Raw genomic sequence first — 9,885 nt, 5'->3', positions numbered from 1 at the left:
AGCAACCATCACTGTCGGTTGGGACTACAAACCGGCAGTGTTGTTCAACTAGACACTATCGGGTGGAGCCAGAAACTGACACTATTTCCTATAGATCAGTGTCGGTTTTAAAGAACCGACAGTGATGTCAACCCCCCATCACTTCCGGTATGCCACTGTCGGTTCAAAATCTGGCAGTGAAGGGGGTTTTTGAACCGACAGTGATGTCTAGATCTAGGGTAGTGATTAGTAGGTTTTTTAGAGGGTGTTGTATGTAGTAGGGGAGCTGAGGAATGAATTGATTGTCCCTCCTGATGCTACCAATGTCCATCCTAGGATCCTTGGGAGAAAAAGGTGGTACCCCTATTTCAAGGTTGGTGTCCCATACATTTTAATGAGGTCATCATTAATTAACCCATATGTTAGTGACAATATTCACTACCACTTATGTTTTGTTGATCTAGGACTGCATAGGAGCAATTGGTGGGACAAATGTGTTAGCTAGAGTGTTTGTGAACATGCATGCTACCTTTAGAGGCAGGAAGGATACCATCACACAAAATGTTTTGGCTGTAGTGGCTTTTGACATGAGGTTCACCTATATATCTTCTTGCTGGTTGGGAGGGATCTGCACATGATGGTCTTACATTGTCTAATGCTCTGGAAAGAGCTGGTGGCCTTAGAGTCCCACCAGGTATCATCCAAACCACACATAGTCATTGCAAATTAAATGACCATAAATGAAACTACCAAAACATATCCTTGTCTTCAAATTTCTAGGCAAATTCAATCTTGTGGTTGTTGTATATGCAGTGAGGCCTAGTAGAGAGCGCCTTTGGGGCATTGAAGAATAGGTTCAGGATTCTGGACAACAAACCTTTCCACCCATACAAAACCCAAGTAAAGCTTGTTCTTGCTTGTTGCATTCTACACAATTGGATCCTCAGACGTGGCCAGGATGAACATGTGCCTGCTGAATCTTCCTAGACTCCTAACAACAATGAAAATGCCACACAGGCAGATCATGTGTCTGACAATGGTACATGGGCACAACAGAGGGATGCATGGGCTGCCTAGATGTGGCAACACAGGGGAAATTTGAGACTATAGTCCCTCTCTATGAACTATGTTAGCACTTCTGGTATGTGTACTGATTAGTAGCATTGATGGAACTTGTAATATTTTCTGATACCTAAGGCACTTTGCAGTGGTGTGACCCCTACTTGTTTGTTCCTGCTACTTTGTTTATGTATGTGTTTCTTCCTTTCTATTTGTTCATGTATCCTGCCATGGTTTGTTAAATGTTTGGCTGGTTGTGGATAGGAAATGGAGAACTTAGGTCATCAGGTTGTTAACATTGTGGATGGTGAGGACAATGTGGTGGGAAATCGGGGTGGGCTACTTCTTGGTGAGGATGGCATTCCTGTAGCCCCTCTACCCAATGGCCCAATGCACTAGAATCCTGTCTAGTCTGGGTTCATGCTAAGGAGGTTCCATGATCTAGATGGGTAGGGGGTCAAAACTGACAAAGGTTTCAAGGAGGTGCATGTTAGGTAGGTTGCTAGCATGGTTTTTGAGTTTACTGGGTCAATGTGACCACCCAGCAGATTTACAATCACTTGCGTAAATGGAGGACAAGGTGGGTTAAGATTGTTAGGCTGAAGGACCTCAGTGGTGCTCTCTGGGATGAGGACTACCAAATGATAGTCCTTGATGATGAACACCTGATTGGCCACACCTACGATAGGACATGTTTGGCTAACACATCATATATCCCATCCCTACTTCTATTTTGCTCCTTGCTTGTCTTTTGCTTCCCTATGACTAATTGTTGTATCCATTTGACTAATTAGGACTACCTAGCCGATGCTAAGTTCTTGAGCACACCTATAGAGAACTATGTTTAGATGCAGGCTATAGTTGGTGGTAACCATGCCACTAGCAAGTTTGCCATGGGCTCAATTGAGCCTGAAAACATCTAGGCCCCCAGTTGGGTTTTGGTGATTAATGACGACATGAGATTACTATGACTAATGTGCATTTTGCAGAGGCAATTTAAGTTAGGTCATGTTAATGGCAATTGATTGCGCAATTATGGTTTTCATGCCCCCGTCGATGGAATTCATTTTGGTTTTTCAAGGATGGACGACAAGGTTAAGGACGGCTAGTTCTAAGTGTTATTCGGAGTTAAAGTGACACTTAGAGTAGTTTAGGACTTTGTTTTTCCTTTGGCCATACTATTAAGGGGGGTATGGACTAGTAGCTTGACCTAGGTGAGTCTAGTGGGTTAAGTGTGATGCACACTTGTCAAACCTAGCACTAGGTAGCTCAGAAATAGCCCTAAGAACAATTGGCGTCAACTTCACTCACATAGGATTTTGAGTTGGAAGTGATTGGACGGTCAAATGACTGACCGGACGCTGGTCTGGTTGTGACCGGACGCTGGAGAGTGAGTCCGGTCAGTTCATTTGATCAACTGTAGTAGTCTGGTACTGACCGGACGCTGGTCTGGTTGTGACCGGATGCTAGAGAGTGAGTCCGGTCAGTTGATTTGATCAACTGCAGCAGTCTGGTACTGACCGAACGCTGAGTGGAGGAGCACCGGACGCTGGGGTGCCTGTGTCCGGTCGACTCCAGAGAGGTTCTAGAGAGGATTTTTTCTTGACCGGAAGTGTCCAATGTGTGTTGACCAGACGCTGATCAGAGTCCATTCAGACCTTAATGGCTCTCTCTCTGGCACAGTGGCGGGCATAACTGACCGGAGCATCCGGTCACCCTAACCGAAGCATCTGGTCAGCCCGCAGAGTGATGACTCAGCTTCCAAACATTATGTTTTGAATGAGGAGGTATAAATACTTACTCCACTCGTCCATGGGAGGTCTCTTGCCCATTTGTTCTGCTAAGAAACACCTTTGGAGTGCAAGGGAGAGCAAGAGCCTAGTGGGCTGATTGAGATTTCATAATCCAAGATTAAGGACCTCATTAGTGCAGAGGGAGTAGCAAGTGTGCATCCACCTTTCTCATTAGGCTTGTCTTGGTCAAGTGAGAGTTTGTGCTTGTTACTCTTGGTGATCGCGATCACCTGGATGGCTCGGTGGTGATTGGAAGCTTGGTGATCATCTGGCAAAGCTTGTGGATGACCCAAGTCATGTTGTGAGTGGTTGAGGGCGATTCATCGTGACGGAGTGTCAAAGAATCAGTCCATAGAGAGCACTTGATCCTTGCGTGGATCAAGGGGGAGCTACACCCTTGCGCGGGTGCTCCAACGAGGACTAGTGGGAAGTGGCGACTCTCCGATACCTTAGGAAAAACATCATTGTGTTCCTTTCCCTCTCTTTGCTTTGAGCATGTACATTTGAGCAATTCTTTTCATGTCTTTACATTCCTAGAATTGTCATGCTAGAGTAGGATTGGAACCTAGGGTGCAAAACTTTTGTGCGGGAAAACAATAGAAACACATTTTAGGCATAAGGGGTGAAATGGGCTAAGTGTAGGGCTTAATTATTGCAAAAATTTAGAATTAGCCCAATTCACCCACCCTCTTGGGCATCTTGATCCTTTCAATTGGTATCAGAGCCTCGTGCTCCCTAAATTAGGCTTAACCGCCTAGAGTAAGATGTCTCACGGGGATGGATCCTTTCCTATCTTTGAGGGAGATGATTTTCCTTATTGGAAAATTTGCATGGAGGCCCACTTAGAGGCTTTAGACATTGGAGTTCTTAGAGCTGCCTCACAAGGCTTCCCAAAACCTAAGGATCCCGCCAACCTTCAAGACGATGAGGTCAACTACGAGAAGTGGAATGCAAAGGCTAGAAACACCCTCTTTAGAGTCGTTTGCAAGGATGTTTTTAACCATGTATGGAACCACAAAGACGCCGATGCACTATGGTCAGACATTTGTGTGCTCCATGAGGGAACCAAGAGTGAGCGTGAGGAACGCTACCATCTTGTAATGAAAAAGCATAATTCAGTTGAGATGCTTCCTAGAGAAAGTGCCAATGAGATGTATTCATGCTTGAATGTTCTTGTAGAGGAAGTCAATGGGCTTGGACTCACACAAATGCAACCCTTCGATGTTGTAAGAAAGATCTTGAGTGTCCTCCCCATTGACAAATATGGGCATATTGTGACGGTGCTTCATCAAGGTGATCTTTCCACCGCTACACCAACTCAAATATTGGGGAAGATCAATGCACATGAGATGTACATGCACATCACTCCACAAGATGGCTCTTCTTCCACCTAGAAGAAAGATTTGGCATTCAAGGCTAGCCAAGAGAAGAGGGGCAAAGCAAGAGTTGGTCATGATAGCTCAAGTGATGATGAGATTGATGATGCAAGTCTTGCTCTCATGGTGAGAAGAACCGCCAAGATGCTCAAGAAGCTAAACAAGAATGGTGTTAAGTTTGATGGCAAGAAGAAGAAATTCTTCACTAGTAATAGAAGGAAGCCCATCTCCGAAATTGATTGCTATAATTGTGGAGAACTTGGTCATCTAGCTCATCAATGCCCCAAACCTAAGAAAGACAAGTACAAGAAGAAGTACAAGAGCAAGAAAGATGATTCAAGTGATGAAAATGATGATGAGAAGCAAAAGTACAAGCCATACAAGAATAAGGATGGCAAGAAGAAGGAATTTTATAAGAAGAAGAAGAATGGAAAGGCATACATTGTTGGTGATTGGCTCACAGATATTGAATCATCAAGTGGCTCATCCAATGATGAAAGTGAGAATGAGAACGAGAAGGTGGCCGCTCTTGTGATTGATTCTTCACTATCTTCATCAACACCGCCGCCATCATCCTCTACACACCTATGCCTTATGACCAAGTAATGGGGACGCAGATCCCGATCTTCCGTTAGGTAGAGGTAACTATCATTGTGGTCGAGAATGACACACCGATCCGACTTCAGATCCAAAGATCGAACCCTGCAATCTTAGCACCACAGCTCCTCTGGTTATCAACCGAGTCACAGACCAGGTTGACCTCGCCAAGAAGGCTAATCCCTACCTGCGCAATGAAGAACACAAGTAAGAACAAGAAAGAACGCAACCAAATTGCAGATGAATGATTAATCTCAGAAAGTTGGGGTCTCACAAACCGATGAACGGCGAAACTGTTCTTGACAGAATAATCTAAGCAAAACCCAAACCCTAATGAAGGAGTGGTGGCTGTTTATGAAGACTCTAGGGTCGTCCAAGACACCTGGACGCGCCTCTAATGGGCCCAAACACGATACATGGTCCAACGGACCAAAAGACGGTGTCGCAGCACCCTGGCAGATTCTGGACGCTGTCTTGTGACCATGATTCCTGTTGATTCCAAACAGATTTTGATGTGAGACCACTTGGATTGGCTTCCTTATTGAATTAGCTTTCCATCCATATGTGGATCGTCGAAAACAGAGTCCTGATGTGTCTTGGGTGACCAGTTTAAGGCAGACTGGTCCTGGAGGCCGAGGCAGACTCGAAATCATGTTAGACTAGTCCTCCGGTTCGTGTTGGACGTCCTTGCTGGTCATCATCACCTCCTCCACGTCCTCTTAGTCCCTCTTGACCCTCTCCAATGTTCCTAAGCAAGATAACATCATTAGGTAGTAGTCTATTCTCAAAAGTATGAAAATGATCACTTAAGAACGAGCTCACCTCTAAATTGAGTTGACGCATTCGAGCCCGGGTCATTGGACCTTGCATGATGGTTGGAGGATCAGTTGGTACATCCGAAGGAGTGATGTCCTCATCATCCTCCCCCTCTTGAATTGGAGTCGTCCTCGACTTAAGCTCATCTTCTTCTTCCAAATAAGGTTTCAGATCTACAATGTTAAATGTGGGACTAACCCCGAACTCGGGTGGCAACTCAAGTTTGTATGCATTATCATTTATTTTCTCAATAATCTTATAAGGACCAGCTGCTCTTGGTATTAATTTAGACTTACGCAGCTCAGGAAATCTATCTTTTCTCAAATGTAACCAAACCAAATCACCCGGTTCAAGTTTAATCTCTTTTCTACCTTTACTACCAGCAATTCTATACTTTTCATTCATTCTTTCAATATTTACTTTAGTTGTTTCATGCAACTTACAAATAAAATCAGCACGCTCTCTAGCATCATTATGTATTCTCTCAGTGGTAGGTAAAGGCAAAAGATCAATAGGAGCACGGGGGTTAAAACCATACACTACCTAAAAAGGACTTACCTTGGTGGTTGAATGTTCCGCCCTGTTATATGCAAACTCCACATGCGGCAAACACTCTTCCCACATCTTCAAATTGCACTTCAAAATTGCTCTCAACATGGTAGACAATGTTCTATTCACAACCTCAGTTTGCCCATCAGTTTGAGGATGACATGTTGTAGAAAACAGCAGCTTGGTCCCCAACTTATTCCACAACGTGCGCCAAAAATGACTCAAGAATTTTGCATCGCGATCTGAAACAATAGTAGAAGGCATACCATGCAAGCGAACGATTTCATGAAAGAAAAGGTCAGCAATATGAACAGCATCGTCGCTCTTATGACAAGGAATAAAATGTGCCATCTTAGAAAAATGATCAACCACCACAAAAATGCTATCCCTCCCCCTCTTAGTCCTTGGTAAACCCAACACAAAATCCATAGATATATCAGCCCAAGGAGTAGAAGGAACATGAAGAGGCATATACAAACCATGTGGGTTCAACCGCGACTTAGCTTTTTGACATGTGGCGCACCGAGCCACGTACCGCTTTACATCTCGCCTCATCCTTGGCCAAAAGAAGTGTGTGGACAGCACCTCCTCCGTCTTCTTGGCACCAAAATGTCCCATCAATCCGCCTCCATGTGCCTCCTGCAACAACAAAAGACGAACAGAACCAACTGGAATACATAGGTGGTTAGCTCTAAACAAAAACCCATCATTGATCATAAACTTATTCCATGTATGTCCCTCTCTACAATTAAGCAACACGTCCTTAAAATCAGGATCAAGCGCATATTGTTCTTTTATTAATTGAAGACCAAAAATCCGACAATCAAGTTGGGACAACAATGTATATCTTCTAGACAAAGCATCAGCAATCACATTATCCTTCCCTTTCTTATGTTTGATAATATAAGGAAAAGATTCAATAAATTCAACCCATTTAGCATGCCTACGATTCAGATTATTTTGAGAGCGAAGATACTTAAGCGATTCATGATCAGAATGAATAACAAATTATTTAGGCCACAAATAATGACGCCACGTCTCTAAAGAACGAACAAGTGCATACAATTTCTTATCATACGTGGAATAATTAAGAACAGGACCATGCAATTTTTCACTAAAGTAAGCAACAGGTTTACCATCTTGCATCAAAACACCACCAATGCCAACTCCACTAGCATCACATTCTAGCTCAAAAGTCTTACCAAAATTAGGAAGTTGCAGCAATGGTGCGTGTGTGAGCTTGTCCTTCAAAGTGTCAACAGACTCCCCTTGTGCCTCTCCCCAATGAAACACCACCCCTTTCTTCATTAACTCATGCAATGGGGCAGCAATGGTGCTGAAATCTTTGACGAAACGGTGGTAGAATCCTGCAAGACCAAGAAAACTCATCACCTGTGTGACGGTTTGGGGAACCGGCCAGCTCTTTATGGCTTCAATTTTCATCTCGTCCACCTCAATTCCCTGTGGAGTTACAACATAGCTAAGAAAAGAAACTCGATCCGTGCAAAAGATGCACTTCTCAAGGTTACCAAATAAACGTGCATCACGTAAAGCATTAAAAACAGCACGTAAGTGATCCATATGTTCATCAAAAGACTTGCTGTAAATTAATATATCATCAAAGTAAACTACCACAAAATGACCAATAAAATCTCTTAAAACCTCATTCATTAAGCGCATGAAAGTGCTAGGTGCATTTGTCAAACCAAAAGTCATTACTAACCACTCATACAACCCGAATTTGGTTTTAAACGCAGTCTTCCATTCATCTCCAAGTTTCATTCTAATTTGGTGATAGCCATTTCGCAAGTCAATCTTAGTGAAAATTATAGAACCACACAACTCATCTAGCATGTCGTCTAGCCTAGGAATAGGATGACAATACCGAATAGTAATATTATTGATCGCTCTACAATCAACACACATACGCCAAGTTCCATCTTTCTTAGGAACCAAAAGTACAGGAACAGCACAAGGACTAAGGCTTTCATGTACATACCCGCGGTCCAAAAGATCTTGGACTTGCCGCTGAATTTCCTTAGTCTCCTCGGAATTGGTTCGATAGGTAGCACGGTTGGGCAAGGTTGCTCCCAGAATCAAATCGATTTGATGCTCTATCCCTCTCATAGGTGGCAGCCCGGGGGTATCTTAGCTAGAAAAATGTCCTCATACTCCTACAAAAGGTTAGTGACAGCAGGAGGCACTGAGCTAACAATATCATCAAGCGAAAACATAGCTCGTTTGCATACCAAAGCATAGCAAATATCATCATCAGAAATTTCAGCAAAGTCACATTTTGTTGCAAGCATAACACCACCCTTCAATTTAATTCCCTCAGCCTTAGAAATAGATGTAGACTTATCCTTTTTAGGTGGGAAAATAGATTTAGCAACTTGCTTATTTTCAGATTGGACATCATTCAAACTAGCAGCGCGTTCTCTATCAGCTTGTACAATTTGAGTAGGGGTCAAAGGTACTAAAGTAATTTTCTTTCCTTTATGCACAAAAGTGTATTTATTACTTCTACCATGGTGCATAGCATCATTATCATGTTCCCAAGGATGACCCAATAAGAGTGAACAAGCTTGCATAGGTACCACATCACAATCAACAAAATCAGCATAAGAACTAATGGAAAATGAAACTCTACAAGTTTGTGTTACCTTTGCTTTACCAGAATCATTTAACCACTGAATATGATATGGATGTGGGTGTGGGCGTGTGGTCAAGCCAAGCTTCTTGACCAAATCAGAACTCACCAAATTGTTGCAGCTACCTCCATCAATAATGACACGTGCTCGACGGTTGTTGATGACAAAGAAAATCTAGAACAAGTTATGGCGTTGTAGCTTCTGAGGTTGCTGGACTTGTGAACTGAGTACCCGTTGTACAATGATTCTCCTATAGGACGCCGTGGCCTCGTCACCAAGTACTTCACCGTCCTCCTCATCTGCATCTTGGTCTTCTTCATCCTCAATGTCAGAGGTGCTGATGTAACCATCTTCTGTAGCAATATATGCCCGCTGACTTGGGCAATCCTTCTGCACATGGCCAATGCCATGGCAGCGGTGGCACTGAATGCCCGAAGTGCGTCCCATCGATGCAACGGATGAGAAACTCTTGGTAGGCATCTGCAAAGATTTTTTACCTGAATCTGAAGGTCGCGCGGGAGGTGCCTTAGGTGTAGCGAAAACTCCAGAGGCTGCTGGTCGCTTGCTCGCTGGTGTAGGTGGACGAAAAGTGGTTGGCTTGGTCAGCCCCGAAGATGGTGCCGAGCATGGCGTGTATGTGGTGCTAACCTTGCTCTTGCTCTGCTGTTCTTGCCCCTACAATTCATTTTCTGCAAGCATAGCAAACTGAAACAACTGGTTGACAGTGTTAAATTCTTTATAATCAACAATGTCGTGAATCTCACGCCTCAAACCCGAATAAAAACAACAAATGGCATCTTCGTTTCCCTCCACAACACTACAGCGCATCAATCCCTTTTGGAGCTCACCATAGTAATCCTGTACAGATTTATCTCCTTGTTCTAAACGCATCAATTTCTTACTCAAGTCTCTATGATAAGAAGGAGGAACAAAATGATCACGCATAGCTACCTTAAGTTCTTCCCACGTACGAGGTAAAGCATTCTGTGCAGCTAGCCCATTCCACCAAATAATGGCAAAATCCTTAAACTCACTAGTATCTTGTCTAACTCTATGCTGCTCAGG

Source organism: Miscanthus floridulus, chromosome 9 (assembly GCF_019320115.1).
Source record: "Miscanthus floridulus cultivar M001 chromosome 9, ASM1932011v1, whole genome shotgun sequence".
Classification (NCBI taxonomy): domain Eukaryota; kingdom Viridiplantae; phylum Streptophyta; class Magnoliopsida; order Poales; family Poaceae; genus Miscanthus; species Miscanthus floridulus.
This window is presented reverse-complemented; position numbering follows the sequence as displayed.